Source organism: Ictidomys tridecemlineatus, chromosome 3 (genome assembly GCF_052094955.1).
Source record: "Ictidomys tridecemlineatus isolate mIctTri1 chromosome 3, mIctTri1.hap1, whole genome shotgun sequence".
NCBI lineage: Eukaryota > Metazoa > Chordata > Mammalia > Rodentia > Sciuridae > Ictidomys > Ictidomys tridecemlineatus.
In genome coordinates this window covers 105661012-105685417 of record NC_135479.1, presented here as the reverse complement: position 1 = coordinate 105685417, position 24406 = coordinate 105661012, and positions in this window count along the sequence as shown.

Here is a 24406-nt window from a genome sequence, read left to right as displayed (position 1 = left end):
TATAAAAAGAAAACATTGAAGAAACACTTTACAACATTGCCAACATTGCTTTAGAAAATGGTCCTTTGGCTATGACAGTAAAAGGACAGGGGACAGAACCCAAAACAGACAAGTATAATTTCATTAAAACAAAAGCTTCTGCACAGCACAGTAAAGCATAAACAGGGAAAATATTCAGCTGTTGGAATGAGAGAAATCACTTACACATCACCTGAGAAGAGTATAAAGTCTAAAACACACAAAAAATAATCATGAAAAACTAGTAAATGAGCTGGGCACAATGGACACAGTGAATATCAGTGGTTTGAGAAGCTGAGGTGGGAGGATCACAAGTTAAAAACCAGCCTCGGCCTAAGCAACTGAGTGAGATCCTGTCTCTAAATTTAAAATAAATAAATAAATAGATAAATAAATAAATAAATAAATCTGTGGGGATGTGGCTCGTTAAGTGCTGTGGGTTCAATCCCTAGTAGCAAAAAAAAAAAAGAAAGAAAGAAAAAATGAAAACAGAGAGTAGCATGTTGTTTTCAAAGGAGTGTGATTAGGGTAAAATGGGGTGCTGGTCATCAATGGGTATAAAATTTTAATTGTATAAAATAAACAACTTCTAGATATTTGCAGAATACTTCTCTACTTATACTTTACAATACTATAATGTTCATTTATTTATGTTTTCAGAGTACATTTATCCTACTTAGTGTTCTTACTATTGTGGAAGGGAGGAAGGGAGGATACAAGGGATGGATGGAGGGAAGGATGATGGAAAGAGAGGAGGAGACAGAAGGTAGGGAAAGGAGGACTGGCCCAATGATGCTCTCCCTACACTGTCAGGATTCCTGCTCAAAGTGGACTGTCCTTGATTGAATTTTCTGCTATTGTTATCATAATTTTTATTGATTTTATATCACTACTTATTTTTCATAAGTAAATTTCAAGAAGGCAATGGACCACACGTATGAACACAGCACATAAATGTCACCTGCAGGTATATTGCATTTGGCCACCTCATGCACACTGAGTTTTCATTCCTATTATCACAGAAGTCCAGTGGGCCAAGGAAATGTGGGAGCTAAGAGAGAGTTGGGTACAATGTGACCATGTCCTATCCACGAATAAGTAAAAAAAAATGGAGGGTGATGAAATCTAGGGAGGCCACACATTAGTTTCCAACCAGAATTAGTTTCAAATACAGAAAGAAGACAGCTTTGTCACTCAAGGTACTTTACTGTTAGCCCACCTCTCCAGCTGAGAATATGAAAGGAAAGGGAAAGCAGGGTGATCCCCAGTCACTTTTCTTCTAGTTCTTTAAAAGTCATTAACAAACCATTTGGAGAAACTGTCCACAGTTATCAAGGTATAGTAAAAATAATTTCACTTGCTCTGTGTAACATATTCACTGCTTTGGTATTAATGAACACAACATGGATGTGCAAGCTCTACAATATGACTTGCTTGTAAGTTTGCATTTAGAATTGATATGGCATACTTAAAGATAAATGTTAGAAGTCTTGCTAATTATTTAAAGTGCTGTAATAAGAAGGACAATTAAAATACAGATGAAATGTATCATGACATGTGAAGAGATCTCAAAAGAAAGAAAGATATTTCTGTGGCATGATGTCAATGGCACAGGTCATCTGCTTTTAGACAGGGACTCTAAGTTTTTATTTTGCATTGGGCCTGACAAATTACACAAGTTGCCCTAAAATACCAGTAAAAACGTGTATATTTCCTGGAGAAAGTGCTGATTCTAGGATCTGGTAAGATAAATTAAAAAAAATGAGCCTGAACATAGAAGGAGGAAGAGAAGAAAGAGTAGGAGCAGAGTCTCCCAAGGTGTCCTAAATGTGGATTCCTGACAAATGACATAAGAACTAAGGTAAAAGGTCCTGAAAGAGTGAAAGCTGGAAAAATATGAGCAATAAAATAAAAGCATTTAACAGTAAAATATAAGTGAAAGCAACAAATGAATATATATATATGGATAAAAAATAATTGACTTCATTGATAATAAATGATGGCAACAGACAAATCTTTCATATAGAAGAGTTAAAAACAATGCAGGAGAATAGCATCCCCTCCACATGTGGAGCTTAGTATTCTTGTCATTTTATTGGTGGGCAGATTCAGGGACTTGATTGCAACAAGTAGTGAAGGAATAAAGAAAAAGTATTACAGCAGAATACATCAGACACTAGAAAGGCAATATGTCAATCAATGGAAGGGTAACTGATGTGATACAGCAATCCGTATACGGGGTAAAGTTGGGAGTTCATAACCCGCTTGAATCAAACTGTGAAATATGATGTATTAAGAACTGTGTAAGGTTTTGAAAGACCAACAATAAAAATAAATAAATAAAGAAAGAAAGAGAGAAAAAGTATTACATTCCTAAAGGATAAACCTGGCACAAACTACCTTGACAATGGATGGACTGTAGTGATTCAAATATTTCAGTGACCATCAGGTAGCCTCATCATACCGTGACAACAAGACATTTTATATCCATACTATTCCTTCCAAAATTATTTAATCAGTTCTCTTTACAGTTGACTAACATGACCATTTTCACAAGCAGGAAACAAACCATAAGAATACTCTCTTCCTCAGTGTTGAGTGCCTCACTTTCAATGATCAAATAGAATAATTAGTTTTAATTTGTTTTTAATTAACAAACATTTATTGTACATGTTAATGGAATTGAGCATAATATTTCCAAATGCATGGTACACAGTGATCACATCTAATTATCTATCTTCTACTTTCATCCCTTGCCCTGCCCCAGCACCCTTCCTACTCTCCAGATTTTACTATTGGGCTTCCATATTACTTTTAAAAAATCATCTCTAGGGTGTAGATGGCAAACACGATAATAGAAATAAGATTTCTGCATCCACAAACAAGCACTTGCTGGAATGAACTCCTTCCGACATCTGAGAGACCATAAGTATTAACACTGGGCTGAGTCTCCCTTTATCTTACTGTACACAATCAGAAAAACAATCTCCAGGTATTGCTTTCACTATGCTGACCTTAATTTTTCCATAAATCATCCAATTGGTTTTGTTTCCCACCACCTGAGGACAGGGGTGCCACTGAGATCATCAGACACCACTATGGCACCAAATCTCAAGGTCCTTCCTTTGTGACCCTGTAGTTCACTTTTTAGTGGTTTTCGTAACAAGAGGTTCTGCCTTTCTTTTTAAAATCATCTCTTCCAGAAATCCATGTCATTACATTTCTCTGGTTTTCTATCCCCTTAACTGGATACCCTCACTATCTCCTTCATAGGCTTCTCTTGTCCATTGCTAAATATAGGTGTGTCCCAAGCCCAGAGAAATACTCTCTGTACTTCTATATCTTCACCCACACTCAGGGTCATGCTCAGTCTCATAGCAGTATTTTCCAAATACCCCTGCCTCCCAAATATCCATTTTCTTCCCAGTCCTTTCCTCTCACCTTTATACATGTTAACGTGAATATCTAGGAGAAATCACAAACATCAACACAAAAGCTTTCTTCAAGACTAGCACTCTTTCTCCTGCCTCATGTGGTCTTTCTGCCCCATACAGGAGATTGGGTATCAACTACCCTAGAGTGCTCAAGTAAAAAATTCAGCAATTGTCCTTGGTCTTTTCTCCATTACACTCACCCCAATTCATCCCCAAACCCTTCTATCCTAAAGACAATATTATAAACATTTATATGAGAGAGACAGAGAGATACATATATTCAAAATTATAAATATATAAGTATACAATTATATGTATATTAAATATCTATAAAATATATAATTATAAATAAATCAGCTAATCCACTTTTATTCCTGTTACTAAGTCATGCCAACATGTTATATAATACATATTCTATTGATAATCATATCCATGGGGACAAGTTCTGTTAAATGGCCATAAATCCTCCACATATCAAGGGACTTAAAAGCTGTTTTTGCCAAAAAGCACTGATTTTTTTTTTTTTTACTTAGGCCTACAGATGCCAAATAGACAACTACAAGTCAGATAACACTTGGCATCTCTGAGATATATTTATTCTATTTATTGGTTTATAATAATCACAGCAAAGAAAAGAGAACAAAATACCTGCAATATTAGTAAAACTCCCAAAACACCCCAGGCACAACAGGAGTAGGAAGAGGCCATGACTGAATTGAAACCCTTACCAGAGTTCTAAATAACATTTTGAAAATATTCCCTCTCTCTCTCTCTCTCTCTCTCTCTCTCTCTCTCTCTCTCTCTCTCTCTTTCTCTCTCTCTCTCTCTCTCTCACACACACACACACACACACACACACACACACACACACACACACACTGGGTAGTGAGTATAATACTCCCTTCCATAGCTGGATGATTAATTTTATACATTCAATTAATGAATATTTGTACAAAAATTAAAAAGCTGCTTGTAAAACAAGTATTGAAGGGCTTTCTAATATTTTTAGTAACCAAGCCAGCCAATAAGTAGGCAGATACTCTAGCAGATGCTAGAAAAAAAAGTCAAAGTACAGTTCTGGCGCCATCTAGTGACTAGTTAGTAGTTAGCACTTCTAAAAATGGGAAAGTACCACATTAAGCAGAGCAGTAAGTACAAGTAGGAAATTCTTGAAACCTCAAAGAGGAGTGGGGAGATGCAACTGGAGAAGCCAACAAGGGAGGACTCCTTAAAGAGGTCTTTATCTCACAGGTAGGAAACGATTTGGGCAGCTAAATGACATGGTGAGGGGTGTGTTTTAGAATAATTGAGAAGGTAAAACATTGCCATGGATAGTAGCATTAGATCAAATACCTAAAGGGGGTCAGTATTCCATATCCCTTTAGTGCCTGAATTCTTGTGCCAGACCAGGGGAATGGTAGCCCCCACAAGAATGTTAGCAGAGATTCCTTGCTGTTTAGCTCATGTCTGTGTCCTCCCTGCCTAGAACAGAGCCTGATACTAATAGTTTTATTTTAAAATGAAAGGGGTTATGTTTCCATATATAAAACTAAATGAGGGCTATGGTTTTGCCTAGAGGTAGAGTGTTCGCCTATTATGCATGAGGCACTGGGTTCAAGCCTTACCACCAAATAAAAATAAACGTATTGTGTCCACCTAGAACTAAAAAATAAATGTTTAAAAGAAAAAAAACTAAATGATAATACTGTCAAAAATAGATCTCCTGCCCCATCGATGCCAAACATCCTTTCAGAGAATCATGAAGCTAGGGCTTGGCCTTACACCAGCTCGAGAGGCAGGTGTCACTTCGTGTCCTACTTTACAGATGTAGGGAGTTTCCCAAAGTCCCCCCTGGAAAGGGTCAAGGCCTCCTCCCCATCTATGCTTTTTTCACTACCCACGTGCTAGGAAACTCCTGCCTGTGAGTGAGTGAAGTGGACTGTGCGATCCAGACCAGGCTCCAGCAAGTGATGGCTGCATCTCAGGCTTACCCTGTCTGGACCTCCAGGTCTAAGTATGTACACAGCAGGCACCAAGAGAAGTTTCTGTGAACATGACAGAAAAATTGTTGTTCCCCCCCAAACAAAATGTCTCAGGTGATATCCCCAGGACCCCCCAGAAACCCCATGGAACCCAACCAACCTGAAAATATGGAAAGTGCACAGCATCCCATGAGAGGGAGGAACCAAGAAAGGCTGTGCCACGGTATCTTCAGCCTTCCTCCATTGCCTCGGTGGGTAAGTGGGAAAACTGAGGCCCCCAGTGGAGCAGACCCTGAGGTCACATTTCTATCTCAGAGCCCAAAGACCCTGCTTCCCCACTGGGTCCACAGTGACTCCTGACAGAATTTCCAGATGCCTCTCTGACTCCCTTTGCCTCCTGTGGATGCACCCACCATGCCCTCTGCTCCTGCACCACTGTGCCTCCTAGTTCCTAGGCTGTGCTCACTTAAGGGGTCCTGGGTGAGGTGCTGCCTCCCACGTGCTTCCCCTATTTCCTACCCACCCCCCTGTTCTTATGGTTTTGGCTCCACTCTCTCAGCCTGACTCTGCCTCACCAGCTCTGACCAACACTTAAGCCTCACTAGGTCCTCTCCACTTTCTTTCATAGGCTACACCCATCATCTGGCCTCCTACCTGCACTGTTCTGCAGAGCCACACCACTTGACCCTCTGCATTCTGTCCATGTGACTCATCCCCACTGACTAACACTCTGGGGTTGCAGGGTTTTCCCTCTAGCTCTGGAACCTTTTGCAGTCTGGCTTGGCCCAATTCCACCAACAAACACTAGCTTACCAAATGGCTCTGCTCTTCTTCGTTAGCCATGCTTTTCCATCAAGTCCACTCCTACACCACCCACCCTGTGTTACTTGGTCTCTCCACTGCTCCTTGAAAACTCCGTCTGAAATGAATGAAAGAAATCTTGCAGAGATAGATGCCCATGATTGTGAAACCACTGAGTCTAAGGGACAATTACATTTGGGCTCTGGTCACCTTTGGACCCCACATCTCCAATGGTTGACCTTAAACCACTCTGCTAACCTGAGTCAGAGTATCTCCATTTACAAAATTAGGCTGATGATAATACTTTATTTGCATAAATGTGAGCACATTTTCAGCACTGTCTATGTATCATGAATGCAGAAGAGACACTGGCAAGCAACTAGAAAGATCCCTACCCTATATGTGAAAGATCCCAACCCTATATGTGAAAGATCCCAGCTAGGATTAAAAAAGAATATTTGCAAAGGACATGGGCTTCTGCTTTTCTTTAGCTCTGTGGCCTTCAGCACCTTCTCTTACCCTTTCAGCACAGGATGGGCACAGCTACATGGCAAACAAGAGTCACTTGTGATCTCTTCTCCAGCCAGCCTTGGGCATCTCAGAATGAGGGAGCACAGGTGTCTGATCATGGCCATCTTTTTCAAGGTTCAGTCTCAGAAGAAAAAACCTCTTTATAATGTCTTTTGTATAACTATGGTTTATTCTGACAGCCTGACTCAATGCTGTAGAGATAGGGCAGCAGTTGGAGACTTGGGCTTCAAGCTGTAGAAACTGAACTGGGTGCTATAAAAAAAAGCACTAGATGACACTGGGGAGGTCAAGGGAACCTGATGGCAAAGTTCAATAAAACCAGGACCTGGGTTTTGCCAGGTGAAATCAGTGTCCAAAACCCTTTATAGTCCTCCCTGGCCCCCACTGCTATATGAGCACACTGTAAGCCTTTCTGCTGTCATTTTGTTGCTGCTCAGATTTTAAGTCTTCAGAGAAGGGGTATAGTTGGCTGGATATAGGTATTGGCTGGGAATATGAATTCTTCACATTCAAATAGGTATTTAAGGATGAGTAGAAGTTTGCTAAAAAGCAAAGAAAAGGACATCATTCTAGGTAAGAACACCATGAGTGACCTCACAAAGAAATTTGTGTCCTCTCAGAATCACATAACCACACTATGCCAGGTGATTTTTTTCATCATGTTATTTAATGTCCCCAAACCTTTCAAAAATAGTGCCATATGTTGGGAAACTGATTGCATTGTTTTATAAAAGTGCTAAAGGCTCTTATAAAGAATTCAAAGTATACAGCAGAATACTGGAAAACTGGGCAAGGGGTGGGAATCTTGCCAAAACCCAGTGCTCCAAACACCAGAGTTAATATTAGGCAGTATCATTTCCCAGGCCTTTTTAATCACATTGATTGAAGGGTGAATAAAAAAGGAAGGATGGGTAGAAAGAAAAAAAAATTTGATTAAAATGAGATTAAATTGTGGCTCAGTGGGAGAGTGCTTGCCTAGCACATTCGAGGTGCTGGATTATATCATCAAACCCACATAAAAATAAATAAATAAAATAATAGTTTAAAAATCATAGAAAAGTGATTAAATTTGAAAATAAAGAATTTTCACTTGAATTTAAGAAAAGAAAAAAATAAGTAAAAAAGAAGTAGTTGCTAATATGACATATTTATTTTGTGACCAAAGTGCTTGTTTGATATAAGACCACCCCAATATTGTGATTAACAATGTTTCTCTTTTTTTAAAGGTCAAAAGAATTGATTTTATTGAGAGTGATGCTGTAGATGGTGTTTTGATTTTTTTATTATTATTAGTTTTTCAAAACATTACAAAGCTCCTGACATATCATATTTCATACATTTGATTCAATCGGATCATGAACTCCCATTTTTACCCCATATACAGATTGCAGAATCACATCGGTTACACATCCACTTTTTTACATACTGCCATACTAGTGTATGTTGTATTCTGCTGCCCTTCCTATCCTCTACTATCACCCCTCCCCTCCCCTCCCATCTTTTCTCTCTACCCCATCTACTATAATTCATTTCTCTTTCTTATTTTTTTTAATTAAAAAATAAATGCTGAGGATGAGCCTCAGTGGTTATGTGCCCCTAGGTTCAAACGCTTGTACATAAAAAAGAAAGAAAGATAGAATGAAATTAAAAAAGAAAAAGAAAATTGTGGTTCCTTTTTCTTATATTACATATTACAATTTTAGCATTCATTTTTATTTGTTGTGGAGGCTGTGAAAATTCAGTCTCTCAAAGATATGTCAATGTCCACATCTGACATTTTGCTGTCAGGCTATCATTTTATGTCAAGGTCTATACTTTACCTACCACCTCACTTTAATTGGAAATTTTGTCAAATCCTAGGTTTATCTGGAGGCATGGTTCATCTTCAATCCTTGGACCCTGGCTTCTTTCTTCTGTGTTCATTTAGATTCAAGTCTTTTTTGAAGCAGAATCCCTTCAAAAATGGGAACAATAAGGCTTGCTAAAAATCACTTTCCCAATGGCCCATCAGTGCAGGAATGGAGATTGGGACCAGTGTTTTTCTGTTGTGGAGACAGTTCTCAAGAGAGCCATGGGAGCCCTGAGGTTTTGGACTTGAGTGTTGGCATCAAGAGGAAAGATACTCACTCTCTGTGAACATTCTGGGGCAAGTGAGGGATCCTGAAGATGACTCAGGCCTAATTATGTCCCAAGGCTCAGATTAGGTACTGCAGATGTTTTGTGTTGTACTTCCATTTTATCCCCAGAGACCTGAAAAAGAATTGGTGACAAAGATGGCTGGTTCTCTTGGCCAACATTGTTTCTGAACCTGAGGACAATAAACAGAAAGTAGAACAAGGAGGAAAATCAATGCATCTGTCTTTCCACTACTAGAAAAATATTCCAATCATATACTGAAAATTTCCCTTTACATGAAAATCAAAAAGCCCAGTGGTTGGTAGTCTGGGCTGCTATGGCTATGCAACCATCCCCAACCCTTTTTATTTTTTAGAGACAGTGATTCTCTAAGATTTTTAGGGCCGCACTACATTGTTGAAGCTGTCCTTGGACTTGTGAGCCTCCTGTCTCAGCCTCCATAGCCACTGGGATTATAGGCATGTGCCACCAGTCCTGCCTGACTTTTTGTTAGGTGCTGGGGTTGGTGGAACCCAGAGCCAGGCACATGTGAAACACCTGTTTTACTACTGAGCTGTACCTTCAGCCCTAAACCTGTCGTTCTGAAATGTTAGCAACACATTTTAAAAAATATAAGGTCCCAGGGGAATGAATGATGGATACCTGCACCTGGATCTTAGCAACCATTTGTGCTGGGGTGGCTCTGTGTAGAGCCAGTGCAGGGTCTCATGGTGGCATGGAAGGATGGGCATCAAGTGAGGATGGACAGAGATCTGAATGCGTCCTGATGGGTTGTTAAAGGAGAACTGCTGAATAGGTGGCCAGGCTGAGACATTGTTCTTTCATATGTTGGGATGGGCATCCCAGGTGGAGAAAGGGTAGAGGGCAAATGCATTTGGGTGGTTACCCACTGAGATATATCCCCAGTCCTTTTATATAAAAAATATTTTTTTCTTTGTAGATAGATATTTATTTTGTTTATTAATATGTGGTTCTGAGAATCAAATCCAGTGCCTCACACATGCCAGGAAATTGTGCTACCACTGAACCACAGGCCCAGCCTCAGCCCCAGCACCTTTTATTTATTTATTTGATTTGGCCCTACTGGGATTGAACTCTTGGATACTCCACCACTAAGCAACATCGCCAGCCACATTTTGTATTTTATTTAGAAACAGAGTCTCACTAATTTGCTTGCTTCATCACCATTGTTGAGACTGACTCTGAACTCATGATCTTTTCGCCTCAGCCTCCTGAGCTACTGGGGTTACAGATGTGTGTCCCAGTGTCTGGCTCCCCTTTTTCTTTCTTTCTTTCCTTCTTTCCTTCCTTCTTTCTTTCTTTCCTTCTTTCTTTCTTTCCTTCTTTCCTTCTTTCTTTCTTTCTTTCTTTCTTTCTTTCTTTCTTTCTTTCTTTCTTTCTTTCTTTCTTTCTTTCTTTCTTTCTTTCTTTCATTATTTTGAGACAGGGTCCTCAGAAAGTGTTTCTGAGGACCTCACCAAGTTAATGAGGCTGGCTTTGAACCCCCAATACTCCTGCCTCCATCTCCACATCCACTGCGATGACAGGCCTGTGCCACTGTGCCAACTCTAATACAATTTTAAAAGTTACTTATTCCATGGTAATATGGTTCTATTTAAACTTATAATATAAAAAACATACATATAATATATTCACTTATTATAAATAAATTTATAAGAATTAGCATATGGCATTTATATAAACATAGATGTCACAAAACTTACTCCTAGTGACCAAATGTGACCCATAAAATCTTGAACTATATGGACATTTAATTTATCTCTTTTTATTCTTTTTCTAGACTCATTATTGTAGATAGGTTCAAAACACTGAATGAGTGAATGTAGAGAATTGTGCCAATCTTCCTATTTATTAATTGAGGATAATATTTTATTTTCCTAGTAATGGCATTTATTTCCCACAAATATTGCATGTGGCATTTATGTGTTGAACCTGAAAAGTTGTTCACACAGAAACTGAGAACAGAAAAGCCTCCCAGATTTATGATAAGAATGAGAAAGAGACTGATTCTCTGTAAGGAGTGCCAAAAACAAGTAAGACTGGAAAGTAATTCTTAGGATTTATAGCACAATAAGGTGATTACATTCTATAATAACTACTTGAACAAATCAAAATAGCCAGAAGTTTGCAGACTTCAAACAAAAAATGACAATTTTAATGGGATGAAAATGACCCTGATTTAATCACTACCCAGTATATACACATGTTGAGTTACAATAATGGGTCTCATATCCAAGTACAAATAGTAGATTCCAGTAAAAAATTAAAGTAAACAGAAATCAACCCCTTCATGTTTTAACCAAATATCTACATCACCTTGGATTTTTAAATGGTATCCTATGTTCATGAATCTTTCACTTTTCTGGTTTCTCTTACTGTCATGTTTTTTATATCTACAAGTTCAAAAGTGTCATGGAATGATTTAACCTCATACACATGGTTTTCTGATGATGGTTATTTTAAAAAACTTGTTTACACTTTATTTTATTTTTTATATGGTGCTGAGGATTAAACACAGTGCCTCACATGTGCTAGGCAAGCACTGTACTACTGAGCCACAATTCTAGCCCTGAAAACTTGTATTTTTCAATATGTGGCTGGAAATAATTTAAAATACATACCTACTAAAAGACACTTGACTTAAGACATAAAATGCCTTGTATAAAAAATATTCTATCAGATTAACATCATCTTTTCTGTATCAAGTTTATGTGTGGATCTCTTTACTGGAGAAATACACTGCTATCTTCAAGCAGATGAATATTGGGATTCTTATGGAGGTTCATCTTTTAGGCTTGGGTCAAACTCTTGTTTCTTTAATTAAAAATCTTACAATGGAATGACTTTGAATCTATCTGAACTGTGAATTTAATTACCACCTGTATTCCAGAAGACTGAAGAGAAAACAATAATAATATATTTCTACTGATATTCGATAGCTGGACTTTGATCATGATAATAACATATGCAAGGTGTATAGCTACATTGAGGATTCAAAGACAGTCCTAAAAATACTGCCAAATAGCTTTCTACACATATGGCTAGAATATTCTAACATCATGAAAAATATTTTGAAGCAGCAACCTATGTAACCATTATTAAGAGAAGAGATTTAAATCTCCCAAGTCATATATATGAGGAACTGCATAATTAAAACATAATGGCCAACATTTCTATTGAAATGTCAGAAACACATCCATATTTGATACTTGTTCTTCTTTCATACATAATAGCTCTGGAGTGTAAGTAATATGACTCCTTATATGTCATACGAGATGATCAGATTTAGTATCAAGGTGACACTTGAACTCAATGAAGATCATAAATACAAACTTAAAAAAATCTTAGAGGGCATGCTTCTTAGTTTCATCTTAGATGATATACTAAAGATATTATGTCTGGTAATAAATACTCAAAAAGACAGCACTGAAACAATACACCTATGTGCACACCTACTACATTGAGATTCATTTGTTGAGAAGGTTGCAATTCTTTACTTTTGTGCAATCCTCCCATATCAAGTCACCCAAAATTGTAGAGTTTTCAATATGTTCCTAGTGCTTAATCAAGAAGAGAAAGATGAAATTAAAGTAACACACTACCCCAGAAAACCTCAAGATGAGATTATATCAAGAATTATTTTGATAATATATGGTAATTCTGAATCTATAAGAAAGCCCATTGGCTTAATGTACAAGGGGAGCACAACTCCCATTACATAATCCAGACATGATTTGGTAATAATCTGGGAATGGCACCTGGAGAGTGTTACAAGAGATTTGATAACTGAAGTGGGAAAAGGATGTGTTGGGTAAATCCACATATATTCCTGGTGATAGGAGAGGCTGAGATTGATGAAATGATACTATTTGAAATAAAGACTTCAGCTTCATTTTCTCCTAAGATATATTCTATTTATATGGGATATAAAGAAAGATGAAAAAGACCTACAAACTGTATTACTTTACTAGTATAAGAAACATTCTTTCTCTGAAGTTCATCTTGAGATCTCAGCTAACACCATCATTGGCTTCTACAACTTCACATTCCTTATCTAGCCCATGAACTTTACCATTGGTATCTTGGCCCTAATACACCTATGGGTGCTGATAATTATGGGGTTCATAGCTACAGTTGTTTTTGTCTCAGAATTTTGGAGATGACATCAAATGTAAATTAATAATCTACTCTCACAGGTTTTGGGGGGGCTTCTTCATTTATACCACCTGTCTGCTGAGTTTCCTCTATGACATCACCCTCAGCCCCAGAAGCTCCTGCTTGGCAAGGTTCAACCATAAATTCCCACACCAGAGCCTGTGATTCCTTGTTCCCTGTGGGTATTCTACATGTTCTTGAATGCTTGCTTCTCATTCTATTCTACTGCCATGGCCAATGTGACCTCACATGTTCTTATATTTATTACTGTATGCTGAGCAATTGTACCAATGTGTTACTTCCTAAGGCATTTATTTATTTATTTTTTTCCTATGGATACTGAGAGTCCCAGTATTTTAAGTTTTGCAGATTTAATTCTACTGGATTCTATTATGAGCTTTGCTCGTTTGCATGTTTTGTGATTTTTTTTTTTTTTTTTACTGTGAGCTCCCATTTCTTGGAACATTATCCTTTGGGATTTTCTGCAGATGGGATTTGCTTTTTTTTTTTTTTTTTGCTGCAGTGCCTTTTAATGTCCATTTGTCCAGAGAATACAAATCTGATTTCTGGAAGCTTTTAGAATAACAAAGTACTTGGATTTGTTGGCTACTTCTAAGTATCCCTGCAGAACCTCTCCCCATTGTTTTTATGTGGCATTTATTTTTGACATTGGGGTTATGTCTTTCTTCTAGGGCTCATGTCCTTAGTTCTTTTTAAAGGTCAATATATAGATAAACCTCTAACTAAAAAATAAATTATGTTATCACATTTAATACCTGAACATTAAAATAAATAAACAATATTTACAACTCTCATCTTATAGGTATAAGAACTTAGATTATATAGATCAATTTGTTGGAAGACACAAACTACCAAAATGCATTGTGTCCTTTGTGATCATCATACTGGAAAGGAATTATTGGTTTCAGCATTGGATTGTTACCAAGCCATGGGTTTATTAAGGGTGGGACACTGCTGTTTACTTCTGTAACCATGACATAGTATAAATCATATGTGAAAAAAAAGAAAATGGTTCCCTCAGAAAAAAACAGAAGATAGTGCACAGAATATCCAAAATGTGGCCTCTGTCTACTGGGGAATCCACAGAAAGCATGAACTCATATACCTGCTGGGAGAAAAAAAAAAAGTTTGCAACCCTCCATCTAATTGGGCTTTATTATTTGGAATTATAGAAAATTAGCAATTGATAAAGCAATATTTCTTTCAGGATTGAATGCTGAAGATGCATTTGCAGGAATATAAAATAGATGCCTAGAGCTATTCAGTACAGAAATGTTGTTAAGAAATGAAGTTCATAAATAGCCTCAATGTCCATCATTTGATTAGTTCCAACTTTGGTCTATCTACACCATGGAAAGTTAAGATCTTTGCATATGTGGAGTGTTTTCCAGGTTGTTTCATTGAGTAAAAAATAAGGGCCAGACAGAATATACAGGAGCACTACCTTTTGAGTAAGAAAGAAACTTACATAATAACATAACATTATTTTTGCCTCCTACCAGAACAAGAAACCGTAAGAATATATACTAGAAACAAATTAAAACAGATGTTCATGAGTGGCAATGAGAGGAGATTAGTGGGGTTAGAGTATAGGTGAGATTTCAGTGTATTTTAACATGAGTTTATATTTGAGCCACATAAACAATGACCATGTTTAAAACATCAAATTAAATCAAAGGACAAAAATGAAGCCCAGACATACAGGTGAGAGTCTGACCACCCAAACATAAGCCATATTATTCTATGACTAAATAATTTTTTAAGGTTGCATGATTTCCAGGATCTTTTACTCCAATGTGAACAAAATTTTTACCTAAAGTAGCAATCCTGTTTGTGGTGTAACAGTTACTGGTCAGTACTTGGCAATATAGGATGTCAGTATTAATGTGCAATGTTTACTGTCAGCACAACAAGGGAACACATGGGTTTCATGCTTTCTTCATTAGACTGGAGTTTACAAGGGCAGGGGCCACTTCTTATCTACAGTGAGCAGCCTGCTGAATACCCAGATACTACTATTAATATACACTGAAGAATTCTTTAACAGTTTAATGCCAAGAACTTAGAGAGGACTTGACAGTTACTTCCAGGTCCAGATTTCAGAAGCTTGGTTATTTACACTTGGGGTGAAATGACTAGTCCTAGAACCTGTGTGAGTAAATACTTGAATGTTGTGGTAGCTTATCATGAGCCTAGACAGACAAAGGTGGAGTCTTGCAGGTTATTAAGTCACGAGGGTAGAGCCATGGAATAAAATTATTGTTCTTTGTTAAAAAGGAGCCACAAAGGAACTTCTAATCTCATCCTGTGAGGACACATATGGTGCACTTCCTTACACTCATCAAGCTGCTAAAATAAATTATGATAGACTAGGGGGCTTATAAGCCACATACACTCATTTTCTAGTGTGTAAGATCAAGGAACAAGGTAATTCAATGTTTGGTGAGTACATTTCTAATAGATGGAAGCTTCTGGCTGTGTCCTCATGTGGTGGAAGAATCTAGGTAGCCTATGACACCTGTTCAAAAGAGCATTAATTCCACTGATGAAGTCTCCAGCCTTAAGACCTCATCACCTTCTCCAAAGACTCACCTCCTAATACCATCACCTTAATGGAGATGAGTTCAACCAAGGTACTCGAGGGGAAACAAACCTTCAAATTAGAGCTGTCTATGAAAAACCAGGTTCTCAATAGTCAATAAACATGTTGGAAACTTGATCTTGGACATCTGAGCTTTCAGAAGTCCACACATAAAATTGTTTTGCTTGTAAGGTATATAGTTTATAGTTCTTCCTTGGAGTAGTACAAACATACTAAAATATATTTCAAATCATAATTCTGTCTTTTCAATTGTTCCTTCAATATGGACACTTCTCTGAATTTTACACAGGATATCAACTCTCTGGGCATCCCTCCATGTGTGCACCTATGTACATGCACATACAACAGCAAGGAGTTTGGGGCTTTCCAACAAGCTCTATTCTCATATTCTGCATTTCTACATGTCAAATTTGGGAACCACCCATTTGGCCCCATCCCTGCAAGTGAACGGTCAGGCAGACCCAGGTCTCCTGTGGTGTTACTCTCTGAGCAACCTCTTTAAGATAGGAGTGCAGCCTGTTTCTACCCTGTATTCTGGCCTCTGCTCTCACCTCCTCAAGGGCCTTGCCTGTACCCTGGTTATAGCCAGGTCTTCCATTGCACCTGCACCTCCTTTTCCTGCTCTATGATCTGAACATTACTTGCCATCACTTTACCATGCTCAATTGTGCATGTTTTTCCTCTGTTTCCACAGCTTCAATGAAGCTTCCATTTGTTAGCTGTATGACCTTAAGCAAGTTAACTCTACACAGCTCAGCATCCCTGTCCTGCAAGATGGGTGTAAACGTGGCTTCTTCTCATAGAGTTCTTATTGTCAGTGAAGGGGGCAGGGATAAAAGTCTCAAACACAATATTCCAGTACATGGTGATCAATGACTCCTGATGTCATTAAGTGTCACCATTACTAGCTGTCAATCCCACTTCACAACATGGGAAACATAAGTTCCTGAAGAGTAAAAAAAATAATGAAGTTCACCTGGCCAATGGACCCAGGTCTGCTCTGACATTCGATTTCCTGCCCTCAACCAGAGCTCAGGGCCAGGATGAATAAAAAGGTGCCACATGAAGAGCAGACTAATGTAAAGCTGATAAAGGCAGTTTCATGAGTGAACAAAAGAGAAAGAATTGTGGGAAGGAGCCAAATCCTATATCTGACACTTGAAGAATCAGGAGATTTTACCTTCATATCGACTCCCTTCTCTTGAGAAAAAAACTGTACTGAAAACAGAGAACAAAACTGTACTGACTAACCGAGACAGATTAGTCATCAATGCAGACAATGAAGGACACTCTGGAAGTGACCATGCTGGTTGGTGCATGTACAAGCAGTCAGAGCCACAGATGGGAGGACCTCAAATTGTTCACATGAAACCTTTTGCTTCTTGCATATTCATTTTCTGGCTCACACAAGGTAGGCTGAGCTTGGACACTGAAGATCCTGTGTGCTGGCAGGTGACAACCCCAGAAAATAGCATCTATACATCTTTTAACAAGTTTACTCATTCTACTTATCCATAAACAAGAATGGAATTATATCATTTGTGGGAAATGAATGAACATGGAGAACATCAGAATCTTGAGAAATGAAATAAATCAGACTCAGAAAGTCCATTGTCAAGTGTTTTCTCTCATATGTGAAAGGTAAAAGAAAAAATGGAATGAAAAAAGAAGTGGTTCTCAGAAAAATTGGAGGGAGAATAGTTGAGTTTAGACTGATGGAAGAGAGGATAAGAGAGATGATTAAGGCACTGAGAAATGAGACTGATCAGTGATGTTATGCCCATATGTGTATATGTAACAATAAACATACTATTAAAATAATTATAATGTTTTAATATAAGTGACTCTTTTTGGTACCAGTGACTGAAATCCAGCATGCTTCATCATTGAGTCACATCCCCATCACCAGTCCTTTTTTTTTGTATTTTTTAAACAGGATTTTGCTAAGTTGTTCAGGGCTTTGCCAACAGAGCTAAGGCTGGGGGCCCACAGAGGCCTGTCCTCCCCTGGCTTTATGGAGCACTCACTATGCACCAAGTGCCTACTATCTATAACTTCATTTAATTCTCATCATAGTCTTGGGAAGCAAGTGACATCAGCCTTATCTTACAGATAAATGAATAGAAGTTGTGAGAAGTTAAAAATCTATTCAAGCTTGGTGCAGTGGCACATGCCTGCAATCCCAGCAGCTTAGGAGACTGTGGCAGAAGGATTGTGAGTTCAAAGCCAACCTCAGCAAAATTGAGGTGCTAAGCAACTCAGTGAGACCCTGTCTGTAAATAAAAATACAAAATAGGGCTGGGGATGTGACTCAGTGGTTAAGTACTCCTGAGTTTAATCCCCAGTATCAAAAAAAATTTATTCAAGCCTCTATAAGTATATATATATAAAAGCCAGAATACAAATTTATGCTATGTACTCAAGACCTTGGTCCATTAACATTTATTTTACACTAGTCACTACATCTAGGAACCTTCCTAAAAACCTAATAAATCTAATGCTTGAGAGTGCTCCCCAGATATTTTTGCTTCACTGATTAGAGCCAAAGTCCAGGTATCAGGGTGTTTGTCTCTAATGTTCACAATTAGGGATGGAATCATTTTTCTATTAAAAATCAGAGAAGCTTATACAAAGAGATTGGACTCACCTACTCAATTTTGTGCATCAAGTCCACTGAAAAACCACAGAAAAAACAGGGTGTCTGTATTTCTGCAGCTCTCCAAAGAGCTCTTTGTGGCTCCAAAGAAAAGAAGACTCCACAAAGCTGAGGGGACACAAGGCAACCCCTCTGCAACAACTCACCCCAGAATACTCCCAGGGAATAAGTGTGCATATAGTAGAGAATTCCAGATGGTGCTTTGGTGATCAATGGGCAATGCCATGCAAGGAAATAGGCACAACCCACTTCAGCAAAGGCAGAGGTGTGGCTGGGCCAGGATGGGGTCTGGCCTAGAGGATTAAACTTTCCCACAGCACATGAAGCCCTGGACTTCCTCTTCCTCAAATGAGTCTTGCCTTATCACACATATGCTTATTCAACTATTTATGCTCTTCTCCTATTTGATATTTCTCTTGCACATGGCTTTGGAAGTCTCATGCTTTGGCATTTCATGTAAATTTTTTCTGCAGCTTTTAAACTACCCTAGAATCAACCATGTGAAATATTATTTGTAGAGGTTACAGTTTTTTTTATTTTATATATTTTCATTTAGTTCAAGTTTCCAAATCTTTCTAGAAATAACTAATTTTCCATTTTTATGATACTTTTATTAACGTTTCACATATAGACAATGGTTGTGATAAAGCAGTATCTTCTGATTCCAACACCTGGAATATCAGTGACCTGCTTGAAGTGATTGTGCTCTTTTGACTCTACATCACAACTATCAATTTCATATTTAATACTTCATATAACATTATATATATTATACAGGAGACTGAGCTAATATTACATGTTTCTCTCAAAGAAAGGGCAGGCCTTCTCTCTACCTCCATTACCTCCATTAGTCAGTATGATGGCTAATCACAGGTTCCTTAGGGTGGTCTCCCAGCATGGACTCTGACTCAGCTCCATGTTCAATCTTCCTGTGATCTCCTCAGCCTATGGCCTTCAGCTCTGCTTCTACTTTTTTTTTTTTAAAAAAATTCAGATTAATTTGAATATTTTACTCAGAGCCTGAATCACAAAACTGCCAGTTTGGAAATGGTGGCATACAGAAACAAAACTACTCAGAAACTGCGTGCTTCAGGTGGGACAAGCTAGGGTAGAGGAGCCCATCACAAAAAATAGGAAGAGGACTCTCAGAGCCACAGTGGAACCATGGGAGGTGCCAGGAGTACCTCACCCCAAAGTTGAGGCATTGTAAATTGTTTATTGGGACTGGATTAATTTGATCTTATGATCAGAATAATAGCAACTAGTTTTGGGATATGATCCCAATTGAGACACTTTCCAAATTTGTCTAGAGAAAAGTTTGGAGACCAGCTCTCCCAGGATTTGCTTCCACCAAAGAAGAAAGTAAAATTAAGAGACAGCTGACATGTTCCACTGGGAAAGCCATAATTATGTGTTTTCCAGGGGGATTTTTGTCGTTTTTCTATAGACATTAAAATTACAGGCCTGCAGAGACGTTCTTTTCTTAAAACGTGCAACTCTTTAGGCTATTACCTGCACCACATCCTCCCTTTCCTCATCCATCTGGGTAAGTGCCTATGCATTCAGAAGTAGTGTGCAGTTGAGTCATGGAAAGGCTGTGGAAGAAGGGAATTTTGGCATAATAGTAAAGTTTCTTGTAGCTGCAGAAGAGAGACATTAGTTCCAATAGTTCTACTCAGTCCAGAGGACTGTGTTCTGTATGGTACATTGAGGATCTTTTCTTCTAATAATATTTGCTTTTAAAATTCATATCCTCCTAAAATAGGTAATGTTGATTAATTTTATCTTCTTATTTGTTCTAAGTTTAATATACAACTTACATATGAAATGTCATCAAGATATTTTAAACATTACTTATTTGTATACATATTATAAAGGATGACATGAGTTTTAACTTAATATTTTATAAACATTTATTTTATTTATTTTCATGTGGTGCTGAGGATTAAATCCAGGACCTCACATATGCTAGGCAAGTGCTCTACCACTGAGCCATAACCCCTGCTCTAATTTAGCATTTTTCACTTACAAATTTGCTTCTGTGATATTCATAAATAAAATAGAAATATTATTGAGTTGAATTCTATAACTTGAGTAATAATAAGATTTTAAATTTTTAGAAAGAAATAAGATTCTGTGTTCAAAACTTCATTTCATAGAGGGCAATATCACAATTCTATAAACTACTTATATTTCTCATGAAATCTTTGGATCCAATTTAACTCAAAAAATTAAAAATTACCTGACCCTGCACTCTCTGTGAGGAAATGACAAACGAAAGAATCATGATAAAAGGATTTGGAAATACACTGAACATTTTGGAAAAATCAAATGAACATGCTGGTAGTTTCCATTCCTGGATTAAAAATACCCAAGAATATAATTTCCAAGTTTGGAAGAAGAATATTTGTGTTCATTAGTTTTTTTATGTATTAGTTTCATAGGTGTATGCATATGTGACTATATACATACATATATACCCTTTCTAATTTCTGTCACAATGGAAATGTCTGAATCTGATTTTGTTTAAAGGAACATTTAGGTAAGTGGAATCCCATCCTACCCTGATCACTGTTATTAAATTTCTGATATTTTCACAAACTCTGTTGTTTTTTAGTTTTTTTTTTGTTGTTGTTTTGTCTTTAGCATGAACAAATAATTGTGAACCTATCTCCTTCTCTGGTCATTAAAACACAAAGAACAAGATGACACAAAAAAACCAAAGTTGTGGGGAAAAAAATAGGACTTGAATTTTACATAACTACACAAATCAGGGGGACAGACTGCCCTATAAGACTCCTTGCGTTTCCCAGTGATGAGAGTTTGGCATCTGTGAAGAAGCACCTCTGTGGCTTTTTATTTCTTTAATTTAAAATAACATTTTCTCTTCTAGTGGCTTTTCTCATGAGAAATTTTAAATAGCATAATATAAATATCACAGCTATAAGTGTGAATGCTAAGCTGTATTTACTACTCTGCCAATATACAAAAGCAACTGATAATTCTCACCTCTATTTCTGAGAAATAGTTGCCATTAATTTGTCCAAATATTGTCCAGGGTTTTGCTCATCAGGTTGCTGGAATTAAGGAGTTTCACAGCAGAAGTGCACACAGGAATAATATCTATTGAGTGACTGGTTTTGCCTTCCTTGAGGTGCCAGCCATTCTCTTTAGTGTTCTTCATAGATTTTCAGCACAAATAGTGCCATATGATAGAGGGTGCTGCCTGCATGAACCTTGGTCCCAAACCCTTTGCTTGAATCTAAACCAATCTCACTTCCCTGATTCCCTTTGTCCATTTTTACCTTAGTGAATAGAAGGGGAGGATGGGGCGGGTTGGTAATAGTGGTGAAGTTGAGCTGTGTGGGAATGACAAGACAAAGCATGCGAGTCTGCACATGCATAGCTAAGTGGTGAGTAAATAATAGAATTTATTAGTCATTTCACCCCTAAAACAGAGTCAGGATGGTTCTCACACTGCAGATGAGAGAACAGGTGTGGTCCCCTTCCCTGTTTTGCAGTGGAATCTGCCCAAGCAGAGGGTTCTAAAAACCCAACCTTGCAATGAATTTTGCAGAGGGGTTTCCTCCTTCTGTAACTCTCTCTATTTTTTTCTGGATCTTCAGTTCATGTTTACTACCCAAGAAGTTCTTACTAGTTTGTGGGAACATGGATGATGATGCATGTATCATACAGTCTGTCAGGATTTTCATCATCCCTTGATCCAGATAATAAGGGGAATGCTAACAATAAGGGTCCTCAATCTTAAGTATAAACTCTAACTAACAAAACTTTTTTTTTATATTTGTTTTTCATGTCTGATCTCTTTTTCTCATGTACTCACTTGGCCTTTCCTTCCTCTTACAAGATGTGAATTCTTCAAACATGATTTATTTCAGAAATTTATGTTAGACTTACTGTGATTTATACATTATTACACAGAGAATTTCTAGTCCAGAGGCAGCTTAGTGCCTGGTAAAAGATGGCATTTAGGTGCCAAACCAGAATCATTGCTCCTAGACCTTATCTGTTTCACAGATCACCCCACTGATGGGGAAGTGATTATGTTCTGTCCTCTGATCTCCTAGACTGTGCTGTGCTAGAGTGAATGGTTACAAGCTGGGGAGGGACATGCCACAGGATTTCTCTTAGCTTATCTTTATCTTTGTTACCAATTCCTTATGATGCTTTCTAACAACAATAGTTCATCAGCATGCCCATTACTATAGATTTTTCTTTATAATATTACTATATTTAAATAATTTTAATCATATATACTTGATGTGTATCATTTAGTAATAGGATTGTTTGTGGTTCCAAACTGGAGATAGCAGGATAACTAGAAAAACATATTTTTCTATGGTTTCTCCTGTCACTAAATGAAGGAAATTACTTGTGGATTACATAAAATTTTGTCCCCTTACTTAATGCACACTATCAGAAAGTAATCTAAGTTTTACTGAGAGTAATAGTAATTTACTTTCAGAAAACAATTTCCCAATTGCTTTAAGGCAATGAAGAAACAAATCTTTGAGTTTCTGAATATTATTGCAAATTCACAGCACCTATATACTCCTGCTTTTTATTACTCCAGTTTCTAGAATAGTGTATTTCTCAGTCACACTGAGAAATTTTAACATTTTCATCCAACAGCCTTGAGCCACAGGTGAATAAAATATGTCATTCAGTGAGTCATATAATGCTTGGTTTTGTAAGGCTCAAATGCATAATATGAATTAAAGCAGATCCTTTTATGTCACAGAAATGTTCTGAGAGAATGCAAAATTTGTTTTGCTGTGTTCCATAATATACTTTTTTATTGAGAAAAGACAATTTGGAAAAAAAAAAATGAATCCAGGGTTCTTAATTACTGAACAACATCACCAGCAATTTTACATTTTATTTTGAGGCAGAGTCTCAATACATTGCTTTAGGGCCTTTCTAAGTTATTGAGGCTGGCTTTGAACTTGTGATCCTCATCTCCAGAGCCATTGGAATTACAGGTATGTGCCACTGCAACTGGCCTAAAACCATTTTTAAAAGACCAAAGCAGAAAAGCTTCCTAGATTGTAAGAAAGCCAATAAAACAGACAGTGGGTGATAAATCCCCAAAACAGAAAAGAGAAAAAAGTAAATGTAACTCTTAGGTTTTAAAGAAAATAGGGTGATTACAGTCTATAATAATTACTTATACAATTCAACATAATCAGAGAAGATGTTTACAGCTTCAAACATAAAAATGATAATATTTGAGAAGATGGAAATTACCATGATTAGAAAACTACACACTGTTTACACATGTTGAACTGTAGTGCTGGATCCCAATTCCAAGGACAAATATTAGATTACAATTAAAAATTAAAATTAACAAATATCAAGCCTTCAGTGTTTTAACCAAAGAGCTATATCATCTTAGATTTTTAAATAGTATCCCATGTTCATGAATATTTGACTTTTAAGTTTCTCTTAGTATTTTGCCTTATGGATCTACACATTCTAAGTGTCATAACATGATTTAGCCTCACATTTATGATTTTATGACTTAATTTTTGAAGCTATAAGTGATTTTAAACACACATCTATTATTTCAGACACTTGAATTAAAACATAAACATGGCTTGAATAGAAAATATTCCATCACATTGTCAACATCAAATTTTCTGTATCAACTTTATGCTTAGGCCTCTGAACTTAAGAACTGCTTACTTCCTGAAGAAAAAAATTGGGACTCTTGTGGTGGTCCATCTTTTAGGCTAGAATCAAATGCTTTTTCTTTAATAAAAATGCATTACAGTAAAATGGAATTACTGTGAATCTGTTTTAACTATGACTTTAACAACTACCCTAATTCCAGATCACTGAGTAGAAAATATTATAGTATATTTCTACTAATATTTGATAACTGGACATGATTAATATAGGAGAGTTATTTAGGCGATGATAATAACAAATAGGTAAGATGAATAGCTACACCAGAGATTCAAGCACAATCCTAGAATACAATCAACTAACTTTCTACACATATTGCTAACATATTCTAACATAATAA